We start from the raw sequence: 10,305 nt of genomic DNA, 5'->3' as shown, positions 1-10,305 counted from the left end.
CACCAAAATCTGCCCAGTGGATCTGAGCTTCAAAGGGAGCAGGAGACGCAGGTAATGAGAAGGGGCAGGAGGAACCTTGTAAGGCAACAGGTACCTGGCAGGTAAATGAGGTTAATGAGGACCTCCTGTTTCTCCAGGTTCTTGGCGACCCCACCTTTGACCAACAATTTCCTGGCACTGGCTCAGGCTGCCAAGGGGGACAGAGGGGGAGGAAGAGGATGGTAAACAGCAGGTGAGGTCAAAGGTGGCTTTGGAAGGCAAGGGGCACATTCCGAAAAGTCTCCCCAGCCTCAGGCCTGCAGCAGAGCCCAAAGTCCGATAGCAAACCCACACCTGCATTCCAGACATCCAAAGAGGCCATAAATACCTGAGAACCCACCAGAAAGGATGCTTTTGGCTGCCTGGGCATTCCTCCCTTTCCCCACTCCACAGCTCAGTTCCCTTAAGCACCACTTTCTCCAGGAGGCCTTCTGGATTCACTGGAAGGAGCTGAGGATTCCCCCCCTCCCCGGGCATGACCACTTCCGCCTCTTCTCCCCTCTCTTCACTCCCCTTGGCCCAGACTGGCCGGTGGGAACCCTAGAGAGCTTACTGTATGCAACCCTCCTGGGCAGTGCAAGGAAGCCCTGAAATTTCTCAGCCAGCAGCCAGATCTGGGGGCCACTCTGACCCTCACAGGCTGTGTGACCTTGGGCAAGTTACCAAACCTCACCAAACCTTGGTTTTATCATCTGGAAAGTGGGGATGCTGACAGGAAACCCCTTCCCAGGGCTTTTGGAAAGAGTAAATGAGAGAAAGTATGTGAAATAAAATTAGGCATTATTGTTCTAAAGGCTGGATGTAACTAGAGTTCACCCAAACTTCTAATGTGACTGATGAAGAAACTGAGGTCCAGAAAAGACCTGAAAAAATGAAAGGACTGGGTATTCTCCCCTCCCCCTCTTTCTCCTATGATCCATCTTCTCAGTTCAGTCTGGCCTTCTAAACATGGGTTCCTAAACTTTAGGGTCACAAGCTCCTTAGAGAAAGCAATGAAAACAAGGACTTTCTCTCCCCAAAAAGCATTCATCGACATACCCACAACTCTGTGCAGGCAATTACAGGGGGTTCATTTCCCCAGATTGGAGACCCTTGCTCTATGACAGAGCAGAAAAAGAGAGGCTGTCACAGTCCCCAGGGAAGCAAAATGACACGAAATGACAAGGTGAAAATCCTGAACTTTGGGGAGCAAACCTCACCCAAGGGTCCCCCAAAGCTGATCCTCAAGGTCCTGGGAAGAAAGTCCTGCCTGAGCCCCCCTCCAAATCGCTCATCACCATGTCCCTTACCCCAACCCATTCATTCCCTCTCAATCCACTAAAACCTCCTGAACTGGTTAATTCTGGTCCTTGAAATTCAAGCCGAATCTTAGAGACCATCTGTGCAAACCTCTTTATCTCTCCAGTGAGGACTACAGACAACAAAATATATACCGACTTGCTTGAAGTCACCCAGGTAATCGATACAGGGGCCAGGCTGCCTTAACCAACTCAGTCCCACAAGCAGGTGCCAAGGACCTACTTTGGGTTCTGTGCCCTGCTGGCAGGGGTGGGGCAGCCAAGAATTGATGAGTTGTAACTTGATTGGCCAAGCAGGCCTAAAATCCTTGGAATGAGAGTGCAAACAGGTTACCAGGCTCCTGATTGTGTAAGAGAGCTTGCAAAATCTCTAGAAGTTCAGCAAAGGCAGAGTTGGAGCATTCATCCATTCGACAAATATGTATTGAACCCCAAGCACTAGACATGAACATACAGTGGTAAATCACCTGGACAAGGTTCCTGCTTTCCTGGAATCCTAGAGAGGGACAAAGATGATAAACAAGTAAACACATCAAATTAATTCAACTAGAGATAAATGCTATAGAGAAAGTAAATACGGTAAGAGTTGAACATCTCAGCGATGTAATTTACATTGCGGGGGGAGAGGTGTTCAAGGAAGGCCTCTTGGAGGAGGTGACATTGATCTGAGTCCCGAAAGGTGAGGAGAAGGCATCCACACAAAGGTGTGGAACCAGAATGTTCCAGAAGGAAGGAACAGCAAGAGCAAAGTCCCTAAGGCGGACATGAATCTGATACGTTCAGGAACAGAAAGGTCAGTGTGTGCAGGGGGTGAGGGGCCCTCTCGGGGAGGTTGTCAGGAGGCAGATGAGGAGGACAGACTTTATGGTGCACAAGGAGGGTTTAAGCAAAGACAGCATGATGCCATGTGTGTGGTGTCAAAGCTCATCCTGGCTGCTGGGAGGGGCAAGAATTGGAGGGGCTAGAGGGGGACCAAGAAAGCCATGGAGCCCAGGCCAGACGGTGGGAAAGGGGGAGCAAGGGATGGAAATATTTTTGAAGTAGAACAGGCCCCAGGGTTGCTGATGGATTTGGATGTGGGAGATAAAGCAAAAGTGCTGATCAAATATGAATGCCAAGCTTCAGGCCTGGGCAATGGTGGTGATGGAGGCACCGTTTACAGGTACAGAAAGAGGTTCCAAGGGAACCAAGGGTTACGAGTTGTAGACCTGGGAAAAAGCTCAATGTCCTTTGCTCACAAAACCTGTCCCGTTTGCAGATGTAGAGAACAAACGTATGGACACCAAGGAGGGAAAGTGGCAGGTGGGGTGGTGGTGGTGGGGTGAATTGGGAGATTGGGATTAACATATATACACTAATATGTATTAAATAACTAATAAGAACCTGCTGTATAAAAAATAAATAAAATTCAAAAATTCAGAAAAAAAACAAAAAACAAAAAAACCTGTCCCGTTTGAATGTGCTTTATAACAGTGTGTCCATATGACAACAAAAGATAGAGCCTTTGAAAGAATTCAAAGGAGGTTGTGACAGATGGGGGAAGCAGAGGCCGGGCTCTGACAATGGTCAAAAATGTCCAGAAACGTATCAATCATGAGTAGAATTTCAAAATTGCTTTCCTTCTGGGTTTTCCACACAGTGAGGCAGACGGCCAGGCTTCTCCCCTGGGGCCAAAGGAGAGCGGTCAGGGACAGCGGGGTTGGCAGGGAGGCCTCGTGCCCAGTGTTTGTGGTTCTTTAACTCTTGCTCACTCTCTCATCCCATCTTCATATTATGGGAACAGTGATCATTGGATTTTGACTTTCTTTTTTTAAATAAGAGTTCCTTTTTATTGGAAAAAAAAGTATCAGCTGGAATCATATACAAAACCACACTCTGGGTACCACATTCTGAGGGAATCATGGGCATGGACCCTGCAGCCAGAGCTCCCACTGGAAGCCTCCCGGATTACAGGGTTCCACTGACCACTGCCCCTGGGCCTATCACTGCAAACCCCAGAGAAAGACCCAGCAAATTCCTTCCTCCAGGGATTCTAGTTGGGAAACTCAGCCTCTTCTTCCAACTGTGTATCCCGCAAGGCCCCACTGAACCCCAAACCCACAGTCTTACCCAGCCACAGTCTCAGGCCCAGGCTCAGCCCGGCCTCTCTCCTGGGCCTCTGCTGACCTCAGCCACATCCTTCCTCTTTCTCCCCCATCCCAGTCCCTCCTCCACGTGGTCCTTCTTTCCTTCTGACTGAAGCTGTCAGATGTCTTCCCTCCTGGCTGGTCTAGCACCAGGCCACTTCCTCTAGGAAGCCCCCAGGGGTTAAGCCTGATGCCACCACCATCCACCTAGATGTAGGGTTTCCAGCCCTCCTTTCCTTTCTGCTCTGTACGCTGATGTGTGATGACCCTGGAGAGTGTGTGTGTGAGAGACAAGCCTGGAAGAACACATCTCCTACTCAGGATGGGGGATCTTAAGGGGTCTTGAAGCGACCAGTGAACCCCCTCCCACTCTCTTCCTCCAGAATCCCCCCTTTATGAGCCTGTCCCTGGCCCTGCCTCTCACTCTCCCTAGGCTCTGCCTCAGGTCCCTTCCATCCAGCTGACAAATATTTACCAAGTGTCTATTCTTTGCCAAGCATGTGCTGGGAGGGCACCAATGGATGGGGGCGTGGGGAGTAGGTAAGTAGTAGAGACGGAGAAAGACAAGATCTCTCCAACAGGGATGGGTGCTGTTCACTCACTCGACAAATTGAACACCTATGATGTTTTGGGTGCTGTTCCAGGAACTTAAGATATAGCAGCAATCAAAACAAAGATACCGGGCTTCCCTGGTGGCGCAGTGGTTGAGAATCTGCCTGCCAATGCAGGGGACACAGGTTCGTGCCCTGGTCTGGGAAGATCCCACATGCCGCGGAGCAACTAGGCCCGTGAGCCACAATTACTGAGCCTGCGCGTCTGGAGCCTGTGCTCCGCAACAAGAGAGGCCGCGATAGTGAGAGGCCCGCGCACCGTGATGAAGAGTGGCCCCCACTTGCCGCAACTAGAGAAAGCCCTCGCACAGAAACGAAGACCCAACACAGCCATCAATAAATAAATAAATAACAAAAGTGATTGTTTTTTAAAAAAAAAACAAAGATACCTGTCCTTGTGGAACTTAAACCCTAGTGGGGGAGAGAGACAATACACAAGGCACATAACGAATAAATGCCATTTTATAATGTGAGAAAATTAGAAAGTGGTTGTGCTTAGAAGAAAGATAGAGTGGGGTAAGAGAGATGAGGGTGTGGGAAGTATGTTGCCCTTTTAAATAAGACACTCAGGGTAGGCCTCCATGAGAAGGTGATTTCTGAGCAAAAACTTGAAGAAGGTGAAGTAGGGAGTCCTGCAGATATCTGGAGAAAGACTATTCCAGGCAGAGGAGAAAAGCTGTGCAAAGTCCTGGGCCAGGAGCAGGCCTGATATGTTTGAAGAACAGCAAGGAGGCCAGTGGGGTTAAAGCAGTGAGGAGGAGAGCTGCTGAAGGTGGAGTCAGGGAGGCAACCAGATTGGGAAGGGATCATGTAGGACCTTGAAGGCCATGGTGAGGAATTTGGTTTTTACTCTGAGGAAAATGAAGAGCCATTGCAGGGATTTGATGCACGCTTTCCACATTACGTGGTGTGATTGATAGACAGTGATTGGGGCGGGGGGGTGTGTGTGTGTGTGTGCGCGTGCGCGCGCTATTTATTTATTAGCTAATGAGGTCAGGGAGGTCTCTCTGAGGAGGAGCATCTAAGCTGGGGGCTGAGGGGTAGAGCGTGGACATGCCCACCCTTCTATCCCCTCCTCTTCCTCAGTCTGTCAACCAGGGAAAAGCCTTCTGTGGTCCAACTACCCCTCCCTCTCCTTTCTGCCCCCTCATCCTCTTTCCCTCCCTCCCTCCCTCTCCTCTCCCACCCCATTGCTGACCCTCTTTCCCCTCACCTCTTTTTGTTTTCAGCTTCACGCCTGGAGAAAAGGGCCTCTTCCTTCCCACAGCTCTTAGAAGACAGTTGTAAAAAGCAGAAGGAAACCCTGCAGCAGGCCCTTGGCAGAAGGGAGGGCAGCAGATTACAGTGTCTGGTGCTGGCCGCTCACCCTGTAATCATCAGGGTGTCTCGGGTGCACAGGGACCCTGGGGCATGCGCCTGCCAGGCCAGGACTTCCCAGCCTCAGCCAGCCCCTCCCCAGGCCCCCACCTCAAGCATGGGGCGGGGGGCAACTTTTGGGCCCTGGCCTCAGTCCAGCCTTCAAGCCCTGACAGGGCAGAAGCTAAGAGGAACCACCAAGCTTTCAAACACAACCCCTCATGGTACAGAGGGTGAGACGGAGGCCCTGAGAAAAAATTGTGCAGCTCTAGGTCACATAGTAAGAGTCAAACCCAGGACACTGTCCACACCCCAGACTGTCTCATCCTGCAGCCCAGGCCTCGCGCTCAAGAAGCCGGTCTTGGCATTCCCTGTCTCAGACAAAGAAGGGAGGGCTGTCATGGGCAGACGTTGTGCTCTAAGGGCAGGGCAGGGCGGCGCACTGCTGGACACGGGCTCCAAGTGGCTGGGAAAACTCTTTCCCATTGAGAGTGACGCTAACCCCACAGTTCTGGGAGAACAGGGATGGCTCTGCCCAGCTCTGCTCCCACCCCACTGGAGGAACATGGCCAGCCAGTGGGTTAAAGGCTCAGGAGGAAAAGAAAGCCAATGGGCCCTCTTGTCATCCCCAGCACAGGGGCCTGGGTTCGAGGCCTGAATGAGAGCCTCCTGTCATCTAGGAAAGGGGACTCACAATGTCAGCCTCCTGGGTCATCTGTCTGTCCGAGAACAGGCCCGGCTCTTCTTGGTTGTCACGTGCCACGTGGCCTCCAGCACCTGAGTCATCTGTGACTCATTGCCCTCTGTTCTTGGTCTCAAGAGGGCTGGGTCAAGTGGACTTGGCATGGGGATGGTAAGACCTGTCTGGTATCCCTGGTCCAGGCCTGTCCCTCCCCCTCCCTCCACCCTGTTCGGAGATACAGGAAGGGCCAGACCACAGGCAGAGGACACGGTGTGAACACACCTCTGCTCACAGAGGACCCAGAGCGGCTTGTACCAGATCCCCCCCCCCCCAGTTCACACACACACACACGCACGCACGCACACACACACACGCGCGCGCGCACACACACGCACGCACACACACACACACACACATGCATTCATGCTGGGTGGCCCCACCTCCCCCAGAGTCTCCATCTGGCTCAGAGCCTGGACCTGGGACTTGGGCTCTGCTGTTACTCCCTAGGTGAACTCAGGAAGGATTTCTCCCCTTTCTAAGCCTCAATTGCCTCCTCTGATTCTGGGACTCCCCGATCTCCAAGATCTCTTCCAGTCTGTAATCTAAGAGGCGACTTTCATGAAGTGATTTCAGACCTGTGGTCAGCCAGCAAAGGGAGACCTGGGAGGGTGATGGTGGCCACAGCTAAGGAGGAGGACTCCTTCCTGGTACCTTCCAGATCCCACCACACCTAAGGCTACAGGCAAGCAGGGGAAGGGATGGTAATGCCCTGGCAGACTTTTCCCAAACAAGCTGGCTGAGGGCCTCCAGGGCCCCTCTGCAGCCGCCATCCCCAGGCCTAGGAAGGAGGCTTCCACAGGGCTCCCCCTCTCAGACTGGGGCTCCCCGAGGACGGGGCCGCGTCTCCCCTCAGACCGGGGCTCCCCGAGGACGGGGCCGCGTCTCCCCTCAGACCAGGGCTCCCCGAGGGCGGGGCCGCGTCTCCCCTCAGACCAGGGCTCCCCGAGGACGGGGCCGCGTCTCCCCTCAGACGGGGGCTCCCCGAGGACGGGGCCGCGTCTCCCCTCAGACCAGGGCTCCCCGAGGACGGGGCCGTGTCTCCCCTCAGACCGGGGCTCCCCGAGGGCGGGGCCGCGTCTCCCCTCAGACGGGGGCTCCCCGAGGACGGGGCCGCGTCTCCCCTCAGACCGGGGCTCCCCGAGGACGGGGCCGCGTCTCCCCTCAGACCGGGGCTCCCCGAGGACGGGGCCGTGTCTCCCCTCAGACCGGGGCTCCCTGAAGAAACTAAGGCTGTGTCGCCCCCTCAGTTGAGAGCCCCACAGGTCAAGAGCTTTTGGTTCCACTTTTTTTTCCAAACCAAATCTTCCCCTTCTTGCATGATCCTGACCCAACACCAGAGCCAGTTCCCCTTTCCGCCTGTTTTACATACGTGACTTGGATCCCAGGGTGACAGCTCCCACAGGAATAGAGATGAGCAGTGATGTAGCAATCTGAATAGCGATCTACCAGGCCTTTTGCATCTTCCACCTGTTTTACCTCAAATCATCCCAGGAATGTGGGTCACACCTAGATCGCATTCCCCAGAGGAAAGACAGGGCAGAGTTTCAGAAAGCCAGGGATTTTCCAGGTCACACAGCATGGGGTCCCTAGCTCCTCACCCTCTGTCTGTAGTGTCCACGCACCCAGACCCTGCACCTCCTGCTGAGGGCCGCCTCTCCCACCCCCAGGAAGGGGTTAATGAGCACTAGGTCTCGCAGGGTGGAGGGCAGTTGGGGAAAGTTAGGGAGGGAGCAGTGTTTCTCCACTTGGCCAGAGCTTCAGTTTCCCAACCCAGTGTTACTGTGGGGCAGAGAAAGGAGCCAGGCAGGCGGGGCACCACCAGGCTGCAGATCCCAGCACTGTCTCCTGTCTGAGAGGCAGAGGAACCAGACTAGCCCCTGAGGGCTCTTGGCCCAGAGAGGCCTGGCCTCTGGGGATGGGGGCCCAGGCCCAGCTGAGGCTTCTACTTCAGAGAGTGAAAAGGAGCCCCAGAGAGGAGGCTGCTGGCAGGGCTGGCATCCAGGAGGTGGAGAAGTAGCAGACACCCTCTACTGGGTCTCCAGTTGCCCATGCCACCCTTCTGTCACAGCCTCTGAGATATTGCCTTCCCGAAGTTTTTGTTTTACCATAACTCATGTGAAAAAAATACATCCTTCATGGGACTCCCTGAACACCTATGCACACACACATACACCAAGAGTTTCAAGAAACAGTACTTACCCTTATTACGTGCAAGCTTCTCTGAATATTTTCTACCCTGTTCTCTTTCATAGTTTAGAAAAAGCATCCTGCTGGTTGCAAACCATCCCACTGACCTCATGACCCATTGATAGATGACAATTTGCAGTTTGGAAAACACTTCTGCAAGCTCACCAAGCTAGATCCATCGCCAATGCGCAGATGGGGACACTGAGGCCCAGAGGGGAACCAAAGCCTTCCCAAGGTCACCGGGCTGGTCAGTGACAGAGCTCCACCCGGAGTTCAGGTGGCTCCCAGGGAAAATTTTCCTCTGTAGGTTTCCAGAGCCTGGGGGACTTCTTGAGATAGCTGCCTGCAGAAACAAGGCCAGGGGCGGGCAGGATTCCCACTGGCAGACCATCAGAAAAGATGAGATAGATGTTTGCTAACCGGCAGGCTCCCCTAGACCTCCCCCAGGTCACAGCGCTCAAGGCCATATTGAGCCTATGTAAAGGTCGGGCTTGCGGGGGGTGGTCAGCATTCAGTGCCTCCAGAAAGGTCCCAGCGTTGAGGGAGAGGTGAAAGGGAGGCTCCCAGCCTGAGGAGGGAGACACAAAGCCCCTCCCTCCGGGAGCCCCCATCTGAGCGGGGAGACCCTATCTCTGCTGCGGGCAGAAATTGAGGACATATCCAGAATGAGGGCCCGAATTCCATGTCTACACTGGGAACCTCTCTGGCAAAGCAGCGAGAAGGGTGAGGAGGAAGAAGGGAGGCATCGAAGCACCTGAAGGAATCACCTGGGTGGAAAGGCCAGCCACTCCCTCCAGGCAGCGTTGCCAGATTAAGTGTAGGATGCCCTGTTACATTTGAATTTCAGATAAACAATGAAAGTGAAAATTTAACCTGTATTTTCATTTGCTGTATCTGGCAACCCGCCTCCAGGACTGTCCCTCCTCAGACCCAATGGATCAGGTTGACCAGGGGCCATGAGGCCCAGCTGGGACTAACGGCAGGAGAAACTCAGGGCTCTAGGTACCCGGTACTGATCAGGGGATCCCGTCAGCCTCCAGCAGGCAGTCCTCGAAACCCGCAGACACTCCCGGCCTGAGCAGCCGCCTCCCCCCCGCACCCGCTCCCGGAAGTGTGGCTGGGATGGGGAAGGCCCGGGACGGCCTCTGGGGTGGGCATGTGGTGGTGGCCAAGCGAGAGCCAGCAGCTCCCTTTGCCCCTTCTCTGCAGCCCCACTGGGCCAGTCGAGATAAGACGGTCTTCAGGGGAACTTCCTGTTAGGCAAACGCCAACGGCCGGGCCTGGCACACCACCGGCATCTGGAGGCCGTTTCTCTGAAGTCATGGGCCCTGGGGTGGGGGGAGGGTTTTACCAGCCCTGAGTCAAGTTCTCTCCCCCACCCTCACGTCTCTTCTGCCCTCCTTCCTCCCTGCACCCCCCCAACATGCCACCCACAGTTGTGGCTGTTAGTGTGGCCACTGGGGGCAGGCAGTGCCAAGGGTATGGCTGGGGTGGCCGCAGCCAGAAGGCAAGGGGGTGGTCCCACTGTCCTCACCGGGAGGGCTTTCCCTGAGCTCCTACAGCCTTTGTGGCCAAAAATGTCCCTTTCCCCAGACCCAAGAGGGGAGCTAAGTGCTGGGTCCCAGGCCCTGCCTGCACCTTATTACTGAGAGGAAAGGAAAAGTTGTTTCTATTTCCCTGTGGATTTTTACACTGGCTGTTTCCACATTCCACACCAACCAAGGGAATAAACTACCTAAACTGCTGAGCCTTCTTTGGGTACTATAGATCAGCCTCAAGGAAGCAAGCCCAGAGTGGCACCCCGGTCCTCAGGGAGCACCCAGGCTGATAAGAGAGAATCCATCCCTGCCCTTGGGGACACTGACAGAGTGACGTGACTAATATCCACTCATTCATTCATTAAACAAGTACTCTATTGATTGAGCCCCTCTTAAGTAGAAATTACC

The sequence above is a fragment of the Balaenoptera acutorostrata genome, chromosome 10, assembly GCF_949987535.1.
Source record: "Balaenoptera acutorostrata chromosome 10, mBalAcu1.1, whole genome shotgun sequence".
Taxonomy (NCBI): Eukaryota; Metazoa; Chordata; class Mammalia; order Artiodactyla; family Balaenopteridae; genus Balaenoptera; species Balaenoptera acutorostrata.
This window is presented reverse-complemented; position numbering follows the sequence as displayed.